At 39.6% G+C, this 10,019-nt stretch overlaps 1 pseudogene; it reads right to left on the minus strand.

The window, feature by feature from the left end:
• Nucleotides 1–439: 439 nt before the first annotated feature.
• Nucleotides 440–551, minus strand: LOC130865008 (U6atac minor spliceosomal RNA; annotated as a pseudogene).
• Between the last annotated feature and the right edge of the window lie 9,468 nt (nucleotides 552–10,019).

Raw genomic sequence — 10,019 nt, forward strand, 5'->3', positions numbered from 1 at the left:
CTCACAGAGATCTGCTTGCTTTGCCTCTGAAGTGCTGGGTTTAAAGGCATGCGCCACCACTGCCCGGCTGTATGGTAACTTTTAATTCAACAGAATTTTGATTTCTTGTAGCTTTTAGCCATATTTGTACAATCTCAGTTTTTCAATAGTGTAACCTGTAAAAGCAGGAAAAAATCAGTAGAAAAAATGGAGGGATGGGAGGTTGGGGGAAAAAAAAGACCAGTTGTCTCCTCTCTGGGTTTTGACATGGTTGAAGAAAGGTTTTGACATAGTCCTTGCCAGTAACTCATATGCATGACAAAAGAAGGCATTTCTAGATAAGCGGAATAAACATTTTTCTTTCCTTTTTTATTTTTCCATTCTTTTTCTCTTCCTTCCTCCTTTTCTTTCTTCCTTTCTTTCTTTCTTTCTTTTTTTCTTTCTTTCTCTTCCTTTTTTTTTAAAAATATGGTCAAATGCCATGAAGTAGGTGGCAATACCTTAATCATATGCATGCTTTTAGACCTAAGGACCCAAGGTGTGTACTAACTGTCTCTCCTTTCATATAACACTCTTTTTTTCTGTTTTTTTACTTTACTTTTGATAAATTTGAGACACTTATACAATAATTTTAAATTTTTTTCTTCTCTCACATATTTCATCTCAACCTTGGTTTTCCCTCACTCCTCTTATTCAAGTCCCCCTTCTCCCTCCCCCAACACATTCATATCCCCTCTTCCTCATATCCAGTCCCCTTTCTTTCCCTTCAGAGAAGGGCAGGTCTCTCTGGGATATCAACCAAACACAGCATGTCAAGTTATAATAAAATTAGGCATATCTCCTCATATTAAGGCTGGAGGAGGCAACCCAGGAGGAGGAAAAGGGTTCCAAAAGCAGGTAAAAGTGTCAGAGACAGCCTCTTTCACTGTTAGGAGTTCTACAAAAACACCAAGCTGCACAGAGCATGTAGGTCAGACTCTTACAGGCTCCCCGAGATTAGTCTCTGCCAGTCCCTATGAGCCCTGCTTAGCTGATTCAGCGGGCCATTTTCTTGTGGCATCTTGACCCCCTTGGTTCCTAAATTCTTCCTTGTCCTCTTGTTCAGGGTTCACCAATTGTCACCTATTGTTTGGCTGTGGGTCTCTGCATCTGCTCCCATAAATTGCTGGATGAAACAGAAACTTTTCTTTATCCTGGAAATTCCTGACAGATTGAAGTGATTGTGAAGCACAGGAATGTCAGCTCAGAAAGGCTCGGAGACGAATGCACCTGGAGTATAGGATGGCGAGGTGGTTGCTCTTGATTGTCAAACATGATGGAGTGAGAGATGCCCAGGACTGTTGAAATGTATTTCTCTGTGTGAGGACATCTCCAGAGATTGGTGATTGACAGTGACTCTGGGTGGTGAGACTTGCCCAAGTAAGAATAGCACCAGAAAATATACACACTGCCCAGACAAAGAGGGGAAGTGAGATTAAGGCAGTGCAGTGTTTGCCAGTCCTTTATTTACTGAGTTACTGTGTCCATTGTTGTTGCCAACTTCTATATCACCAGACTTCAACTTCTTTGATATTTCAATGTGGACTTAGTACTAGTGATTGCCAGGAAATTTGCAGGCTTTCACTGCTGGATTTGGAACTGTGGAGGAGTCATACCTTCTGGAGAGAGAGCCTGGTTCTCTGCATCTATAGCATACAGATGACCACTGTTAGATCACCTAGTCTCTATTTGTAAGCCAGTCCAGTAAATCCTATTTCTGAATATATATCTACCCACATATTTTATTGATTCTGTGCCTCTAGAAAACCTTGTCTAATACAGAAAGGAATTAAGATTAGAGACCCAAACATATACAAAAGCATAGAGCAGTCTTACAAGAGTAAGCTAGGTAATTGGTGTCAAGTGCTGAGAAACTTTCTCTAGAAGCCAGGACATATAGTTCACATGAAAATTTAGCCTACAGATCAGGATTTTATCATGCCATGACCATGGAATACAAATTCTGAACCTGAGTCTTTAATTGGTTAAGGAGCTCTCTCTCTCTCTCTCTCTCTCTCTCTCTCTCTCTGTTTCTCTTACACACACACACACACACACACACACACACACACACACACACACACACACGCACCTCACCCCCACATCTACCACTTTACCATCAAGGTCCATGGATTTTACTAATCCTTGTAGAAGTAAGTCTATTCATTTGGTACTTAAACTTGTTCATCAGTTTTATCAGTTCATCTAAGCCCCATTTCATATTTGTTTCAGCATTGATGTCAATACTGTATAGCTGACAGTTGCTATTTGGTCCTTGACTGTATAGCTGAGCAAGGGCTGGAAATAGCTATAGCTAATATTGCCATGGAACAGAGTGACCATAGTGAGATGGGAGCTACAGGTGGAGAAGGGCTTATGCTTCCCAGGAGCTGAGGAAATCTTGAGAACATCAATGAAGATCCTCAGGTGTGAGATGGCAATGCAGATTAAGGAAGCCATCATAGACGCTGCCTGTGGTTAAGGTTTTGTTGATGAAGGTGAAAGAGAAGGACTGTTTAGCACAGAGTTGACATCGCAAAAGAAGTGATGAATGACATTTGATGCATAAAAGGTGAGTTGATTTGCTTTTTCTTTCTTCCTTTCTTCCTTCCTTCCTTCCTTCCTTCCTTCCTTCCTTCCTTCCTTCCTTCCTTCCTTCCTTCCGTCATCCCTCCCTTCCTTCCCTTTCTTCTTTCCTCCCTTTCTTCTTTCCTCTTTACATTCCTCCCTTCTTTATGCCATTCTTCAGTGCTTGGAATCAAACCTATTAAATCACACTCTAGGCAAGTGATCTATTATTGAGCTATTTCACTATAGATAAATAACCTTTTTTTTTTAAAAAATGAGCTGTTTCTTGTACATTAATTATAGGCAAAGTAATGAAGTCACTTAAGCCACAGGGAACAGACTATAAACAGCAATAAGGAGAAGAAATAAGAGGGAAGAAAAGGTCAGAGGAAGGAGTAAAATCACATGAGAAAATCCTCCCCTTCACTTCCCTACTCCTTAACTAAAAGTTTGTATCTTGAGGTCTGAGAAATGTAATAAAGAAGTAGATAGGAATGAAAAAAGATTCAAATTTAGAGAATGTATGTAGAAAGTCATCTTTCTGTCTAGTGGTGATTGATTAAGTCTCTAAGATTAGACTGCTCATCAGACACTGAAAATTTATTCCCCTCTTTTGACAATGTTTTTATTTTATGTGTCTGTGTATTTGCCTGTACATATGTGTGTGCAACATTTGTGTGCCTAGTGGCAATGGAGGCCAGAAGAGGGTGTCTAATCCCCTGGAACTGGAGCTACAGACAATTGTGAGCCATTATATAGGTGCTGGGAACTGAGGCATACTCCTTTGGAAGAGCAGCCAGTGTTCTTAATTGCAAAGGCATCTCTCCAGCCCCTGCCCCCAGAGTTGATGTTTTAACTTGAGAACACATAGATCTAGTTTCTTGCACTAATTCCACTTCTTTCATTTATGTTCCATAAAATGGTTAGTCAGGTCAGGTAAATCTGTGTCAAGAAATCACACACACACACACACACACACACACACACATACACACACACACACACACCAACATACAAAAATCCCCCTCTAATTTTAAAAAATCTCTCAATGCTTCTTGGATCTGAATGTTCCCTTTCATGAATTCTTATCACCACTCACAAGCTGTAGTTAGTTATAACTCCTGCCTTCTTTGTGAGAATGTCTTTTGTAACCACACCACTGTGTCTCTAATATGTATTGGGGGGGGGGGGTGAAGACATAAATCAACGATGTGCCAAAATATCTCAAGGATATAAAGGAATTTTAAGTGGCCCCACTCCCATCTCTCTTGACTACCTTGTTTATTATGACATATGCTTAGCTTGATGTAGCCATCAATAGTGATAAATTTCTGTTTCTTGTTCTTCCAAACTATCACAAAGTATCAGTCATTGATATCTTGACCCAGTTTCCCCTGTGAAACTTCAAAATGATAATTTGGTCTCCCTTTTAACTCTACATTTACCAAATGAACAGTTACCCCAATCTAGCCTCCCAAAGTTAGAGAAAGTTTAGAAACAAAATCAAGCTTTTGCTAGCCTGGACTAACTACAATTTCCACATTCTCACCAGGCATTCTAAGGTTGATTTCCTACACAGAACATATGTTGGTCATACAGACACTTGTTTAGTAGCTGTAAATTCATGACTTTATTCTGCAACAACAACAGACAGAAAAATTTCCCATTTAATCTTTGGTCACCATTACCTTCACAATATCCAGCCTGGTGTTTAGATATTCAGCTTCAGTTTCTCACTACCATTTCTGGGGGAGATCCAGACTGTAAGCACACAAAATGTTTATATCAAGGACTCAATACCCAGCCTGATACATAGTGTCTATTTCACTTAGTAATTTCTGATTACATCTTATAAGTAAGTCACTTCTTTCTTCTTCTAGTTTATATTTCCTCAGCTCTATTGAAGTACAATTTATTAGTTTTGTGTTAAGTGAAGTGTGATAATTTGATTCAATATAGGTATGTATTTTAAAATTGTTGCTAACTGGGTGTATAGTGAGAACATTTCATAATAAAAGTATAGTACTAAAAGAGCTTTCTGTGCAAACACAAAGACCTAAATTCTACAGTATAGATAAAATTAAAACAAAATGGTGCAGGCATGTTTCAAAATAAGAACACAAATTTATGTAATAGATAATGTTAAAATCAATATGAATGGCATTTATAATGGGATTTGATTTTCTTTTTGAATTATTATTAGTTTATTGTTAAATTTTAATTCTTTGAATGTAATGGGGATTTAAAATACAATAATGAACTTAACTTTTTCATGTTTAATTCTGTCAATATCATAAATTTAAATAATGTATGTTGAAATAGTATTAATTTTAAGCTTTTGTCTGTAGATTTCAGGTAATAAAACCTGATGTTAGTTGTAATTCAAAAACATGTACTCCACAAAATTGGGAAACTTAAAGGAAATGGAAAATTTTCCAGATAAATATCACTTACCAAAATTAAATCAAGACCAGATAAGCAAATTTTTTCATTATTATTATTATTATTACAAAATTCCACCTCCTCCCCTCCTCCCATTTCCCTCCTCATCCCTCACTTCCACTAACCCTCTGTCTTCAGTTCAAAGAGCAGTCAGAGTTCACTGCCCTGTGGGAAGTCCAAGGTCCTCCCCCCTCCAACCAGGTCTAGGAAGGTGAACATCCAAACAGACTAGGCTCCCACAAAGCTAGTACGTGCAGTAGGATCAAAACCCAGTGCCATTGTCACTGGCTTCTCAGTCAGCACTCATTGTCTGCCAAATTCATCAGTCACAGTTCAGCTGGCCTTGGTGAGCTCCCATTAGATCAGCCCACACGTCTCAGTGGGTGGGTGCACATCTCGTGGTCCTGACTTCCTTGCTCATGTTCTCCCTCCTTCTGCTCCTCATTTGGACCTTGGGAGCTCAGTCCAGTGCTCCAAAGTGGGTCTCTGTCTATCTCCATTCATCACCAGATGAAGGTTCTATGGTGATATGCAAAATATTCATCAGTATGGCAATAGAATAGGGCCATTTCAGGCTCCCTCTCCTCAGCTGCCCAAGGAACTAGCTAGGAACATCTCCTTGGACACCTGGGAACCCCTCTAGAGTCAAGTCTCTTGCCAAGCCTAAAATGGCTCCCTTAATTAAGATATATACTTCCTTGCTCCCATATCTACCCTTCCTTTATCCCAACCCTCCCATTCCCCCAAGCTCTCCCCATCCTCCCCTTCTCATTTGTCTCTCCACATCTCCCCTTTCCCCATCCCACCCTACCCCCAAGTTCCCAATTTTTGCCTGACCATCTTGTCTACTTCCAATATCCAGGAGAATAACATTATGTTTTTCTTTGGGTTCACCTTCTTATTTAGGTTCTCTAGGATCATGACTTATGGGATCAATGTCCTTTATTTATGGCTAGAATTCACTTATGAGTGAGTATATACCATATTCATCTTTTTGGGTCTGGGTTACCTCACTCAGGATAGTGTTTTCTATTTCCATCCATTTGCATTCAATATTCAAGATATCTTTTTTTTTTCCCCCACTAAATAGTACTCTAATGCTTATATTCCAAACTTTCTTTATCCATTCTCCCATTGAGAGGCATCTAGGTTGTTTCCAGGTTCTGGCTATTACAAATAATGCTGCTATGAACATAACTGAACAAATGCTTTTGTAGTATGCCAGGGCATCTCTTGGGTATATTCCCAAGAGTGGTATTGCTGTATCCTGGGGTAGGTTGATTCCGAATTTCCTGAGAAAGTGCCACACTTATTTCCAAAGTGGTTGCACAAGTTTGCATTCCCACCAGCAAATGATGAGTGTTCCCCTTACTCCACAACCTCTCTAGCAAAGGCTATCATTGGTGTTTTTTATTTTAGCCATTCTGACAGGTGTAAGATGGTATCTCAGAGTTGTTTTAATTTGCATTTTCCTGATCGCTAAGGAGGTTGAGCATGACATTAAGTGTCTTTTGGCCATTTGAATTTCTTCTGTTGAGAATTCTCTGTTCAGTTCAGTGCCCCATTTTTAATTGGGTTAATTAGCATTTTAAAGTGTAGTTTCTCGAGATCTTTATATATTGTGGAGATCAGAACTTTGTCTGTTGCGATGTTGGTGAAGCTCTTCTCCCAATAAGTAGGTTGCCTTTTTGTCTTAATGACAGTGTCTTTTGCTTTACAGAAGTTTCTCGGTATTAGGAGGCCCCATTTATTCAATGATGCCCTTATTGTCTGTGCTACAGGGGTTATACATAGGAAGTGGTCTCCTGTGACCAGTGTAGTAAACTACTTTCCACTTTCTCTTCTATCAGGTTCAGCATGTTCAAATTAATATTGAGGTCTTTATCCATTTGGACTTGAATTTTGTGCATGGTGATACATATGGATCTATTTTCATTCTTCTACAGGTTGACATCCAGTTCTGCCAGCACCATTTGTTAAAGATGCTTTCTTTCTTCCATTGTATACTTTTGGCTCCTTTGTCAAAAATCAGGTGTTCATAGGTTTGTGGGTTAATATCCGGGTCTTCTATTCGATTTCATTGGTCTACTTCTCTGTTTTTATGCTAATACCAAGCTGTTTTCAATACTGTGGCTCTGTAATAGAGTTTGAAGTCAGGGATGGTAATGCCTCCAGAAGTTCCTTTATTGTATAAGATTGTTTTGGATATCCTGGATCTTTTATTTTTCCATATAAAGTTGATTATTGTTCTCTCAAGGTCTGTGAAGAATTTTGTTGGGATTTTAATAGATTGCCCTTGGTAGAATTGCCATTTTTACTATGTTGATCATACCCATCCAAGAGCATGGGAAGTCTTTCCATTTTCTGCTGTCCTCTTCAATTTCTTTCTCAATGCCTTAAAGATTGTGTCAAATAGATCTTTTCCTTCCTTGTTTAGAGTTACCCCAAGATACTTTATGCTACTTGTGGCTATTGTAAAAGATGAAGATTCTTTGAATTCCTTCTCTGCTTCTTTATCCTTTGTGTATAGGTGGGCTACTAATTTTTTGAGTTGATCTTGTAACCTGCCACTTCACTGAAGTTATTTATCAGCTGTAGGAGTTCTTTGGTAGAGGTTTGGGGATCACTAATGTACACTATCATATCATCTGCAAATAACAAAAGTTTGACTTCTTCCTTTATAATTCGAATCCCCTTGATCTCCTTATGTTGTCTTATTGCTATTACTAGAACTTCTAGCACTATGTTGAAGAGATATGGTGAGAGTGGACAGCCTTGTCTTGTTCCTGAATTTAGTGGAATGGCTTTGAGTTTCTCTCCATTTAATTTGATATTAGCTGTTGGCTTGCTAAATATTGCTTTCATTATATTTAGGTATGATTCTTGTTTCCCTAACCTCTCCAAAACCTTTATCGTAAAGGGATGTTGAATTTGTCAAATGTTTTTTTCGCATCTAATGAAATGATCATATGGTTTTTTCTTTGAGTTTATTTAATATGATGGATTACATTGATAGATTTTCATATGCTGATCCAGCCATGCAACCCAGAGATGAAGCCTAATTGAATGTAATGGATATTTTTTAAAATATGTTCTTGGATTCTGTTTGCCAGAATTTTATTGAGAATTTTTGCATCATGAGTGAGATTGGTCTGTAATTCTATTTCTTGGCTGGGTCTTTGTGTGGTTTTGGAATCAGGGTGACTATAGCTTCGTAAAAAGAGTTTGGCAATGACTCTTCTGATTCTATTATGTCTTTTTTTCTTAAACGCTTTCATGAGAAACACACATCTGTTTCTCTAAAAAGATAAGCCCTTTCTTCAAAGAGTTCAAAGCATTGTTAGAACTGAAAAAGCATTCCATTTTTTCCTATATGATCTAGTTGGATAGAAAAACACTTTCTTTTGAAAGTGTGTTTTGCTTCTTAAAAGGTTTTGTGAGAAACACACATGCATTTTCCTAAAAAGAGAATCACTTCCTTTAAACAGTTCAAAGCATTGTCAGAAGTAAAAGGAGTATTCCATTTCTTTCTATATGCAGTAGTTGAAAACATAAACACCTTCCTTTGAAAGTGTGTTTTGCTTCTTTTTTTTTTGGCATTTTTTGTCTTCCTTTATTGTTTTCCATCTCTGTTTCTTTCTTTTTTTTTCAAGTAAATTCTTTTTTTAATTTTTTTATTTTTTTTATTCTTTTTTAATTAAAATTTCCAACTGCTCCCCGTTTCCCATTTCCCTCCCCCTCCTCCCACATATTGCCCCCTCCCCCCACTCCCCTCCCCCATCCCCACTTCTCTTCTCCTCCACCCAGTCCATTCCCCCTCCCTCTCGATACTGAAGAGCAGTCCAAATTCCCTGCCCTACAGGAAGACCAAGGTCCTCCCACTTCCATCCAGGCCCAGGAAGGTGAGCATTCAAACAGGCTAAGCTCCCACAAAGCCAGTTCATGTATTAGCATCGAAACCTAGTGCCATTGTCCTTGGCTTCTCATCAGCCTTCATTGTCCGCCATGTTCAGAGAGTCCAGTTTCAACCCATGCTTATTCAGTCCCAGTCCAGCTGGCCTTGGAGAGCTCCCAATAGATCAGTTCCACTGTCACAGTGGGTGGGTGCACACCTCGTGGTCCTGATTTCCTTGCTCATGTTCTCCCTCCTTCTGCTCCTCATTTGGACCTTAAGAGCTCAGACCGTTGCTCCAAATTGGGTCTCTGTCTCTCTCTCGATCTATCGCCAGATGAAAGTTCCTGTGCCATTCTCCTTGGCCTCTCGTCAGCTCTCATTGTCCGCCACATTCAGAGAGTCCGGTTTTATCCCATGTTTTTTCAGTAGCAGTCCAGCTGGCCTTGGTGAGCTCCCACTAGATCGGCCCCACTGTCTCAGTGGTTGGGTGCACCCCTCATGGTCCTGACTTCCTTGTTCATGTTCTCTCTCCTTCTGCTCCTCATTATAACCTTGGGAGCTCAGTCCGGTGCTCCAGTGTGGGTCTCTGTCTCTATCTCCATCCATCGCTAGATGAAGGTTCTATGGCGATATGCAAGATATTCATCAGTATGATTATAGGATAGGTTCATTTCAGGTTCCCTATCCTCAGGTGCCCCAATGAACTAACTGGGGACATTGCCCTGGGCATCTGGTAGCCATTCCAAGTTCAAGTCTCTTGCCAACCCTTAGGTGGCTCCCTTACCTAAGGTATGAGTTTCCCTGCTCCCCTATCCAACCTTCCTTTATCCCCAATCACCCCGATTCCCCCAGTTCCCCTCATCTTCTCATTCACACTTTTCTCTCCCCATCACCCCTCATCCCCATCCCACCCCACCCCCAAGATTCCAATTTTTTTCCCATCAATCTTGTCTATTTCCCATAGCTGGGAGGATATCTATATGTTTTTCCTTGGGTTTACCCTCTTGTTTAGCTTCTTTAGGATCACAAATTATAGACTCAGTGGCCCTTATCCATGGCTAGAAACCAATTATGAGTGAGTACATCCCATGTTCTT

The sequence above is a fragment of the Chionomys nivalis genome, chromosome 22, assembly GCF_950005125.1.
Source record: "Chionomys nivalis chromosome 22, mChiNiv1.1, whole genome shotgun sequence".
NCBI lineage: Eukaryota > Metazoa > Chordata > Mammalia > Rodentia > Cricetidae > Chionomys > Chionomys nivalis.